We start from the raw sequence: 1,884 nt of genomic DNA on the forward strand, positions 1-1,884 counted from the left end.
ACTTTGAATTGTGCTTGGAAACGTTCTGGGAGCCAATGTAGGTCTTTCAAGACCGGTGTTATGTGGTCTCAGCGGCCGCTCCCAGTCACCAGTCTAGCTGCCGCATTCTGGATTAGTTGTAGTTTCCAGATCACTTTCAAATGTAGCCCCACATAGAGCGCATTGCAGTAGTCCAAGTGGGAGATAACTAGAGCATGCAGCACTCTGGCGAGACAGTCTGCGGGCAGGGAGGGTCTCAGCCTGCGTCCCAGATGGAGCTGGTAGACAGCTGCCCTGGACACAGAATTGACCTGCGCCTCCATGGACAGCTGTGAGTCCAAAATGACTCCCAGGCTGCGCACCTGGTCCTTCAGGGGCATAGTTACCCCATTCAGGACCAGGGAGTCCTCCACACATGCCCACCCCCTGTATCCCCAAAACAGTACTTCTGTCTTGTCAGGATTCAACCTCGATCTGTTAGCCGCCATCCATCCTCCAACTGCCTCCAGACACACTCACAGGACATTCACTGGTTCTGATCTGAAAGAGGTAGAGCTGGGTATCATCCGCATATTGATGGATGAACAAACTTTTTACCTAATGTCTGCAACTGATTTCAATATTTACGCGTGATATGTTAAATAGCTTTACAGCCTCCTCCACCCTACATTTCCTTACCAACAAGACCAGCAGCACATTTAATACAATACTGTATTACACTTTAGACTATCATTCAAAAACTTCTCTTCCTTTCTCCAGCAAAATGTATAATAATACTTCTGGACAACTTTGCAGGGTTGGCGTAACCCAGCCACAGACCTGCTCCCCTATTATATGGGAATAATAATGGTGGAAATTAAAAAAAAAAAAACGTTCCCTAACTGGGAACAAAATCATATCGAGAGAAAGAGAATATGAACTGCCTTCCATCTCAGGTTCTACGTTGCTCCCCTGTGAGGAAAGTTTACAACATTTTAGGCCGTTTATTTGGGGTAAAGAAAAATAAATTCCCTCAAACCACATCAACTGTGCACAATCCCCATAGAAATACACAGGATGTGAGTCTTGGTTGAGGACTATAAGGTGGCTTCTAGACTCTCTATATTTATCTAATTTTGCAAACCTGTAGCTCCCAGGGATGTTCACAACATACTTCTGTAGATCATTTTGGGACGAATTAATTTCTTCCTCAGAAACGGAGAGGAGGCAGAGATAATGAGGTCTTCCTCTAGCGGAGGGTTTCCCCACCCTTTTTATTTTTCAATGGATTTTATTAGAGTTAAAATAAATAAATAAATAAATAAATACACTCCAGGATAACACCGAGGGGGGCACGTTCAAGTCCAAACAGCGCCAGGCAAGATCCATCCTTTCCAAATTCCAGGGGGGCAGCTTGGAAAAATTCCCTGCTCTTCTCTCCCCCACCGCTACTCCTTGCCCCACAAAGAAGAAGAAAAGCTTCGCCCCATTATTATTTTCCCACCTTTAACTCTTGCATTGCTGGAGGCTGGACTAGATGACCCTATGGGGTCCTTTCCGACTCTGCAATTCTTTGAATCTATTAAATTTCTTGCCCCCTCTTTCTCCTCGCCAAGAAAAGAGGTGCGCATTTGCACGTGGGGCAGCAGAATCGCCCTGCGCAGTGACGAGACAGGGCTGCTCTAACCACTAGACCTCCTTTCCCCCCCATACCTCTTTAACTTTGAAGAGGTTAACTTTAAAAATGCTGCTTTCCTGCTCATTCCCCCCCTGGCCACGTTCGCTTGGGAGCCCGAAGTGCCGGCGAGTCTCTCCCCCCCCCCGGGGGCAGGAGATGCCCAGATTCCCATTTGTGTGCGCCCAGGGCGCACGTTTCCTCTTTGGCACAGAGCGGCAGTGCACTTGGCTTAGGCCCTGCAAGGGTTA

The sequence above is a fragment of the Podarcis liolepis genome, assembly GCF_965112155.1.
Source record: "Podarcis liolepis genome assembly, chromosome: 2".
Taxonomy (NCBI): Eukaryota; Metazoa; Chordata; class Lepidosauria; order Squamata; family Lacertidae; genus Podarcis; species Podarcis liolepis.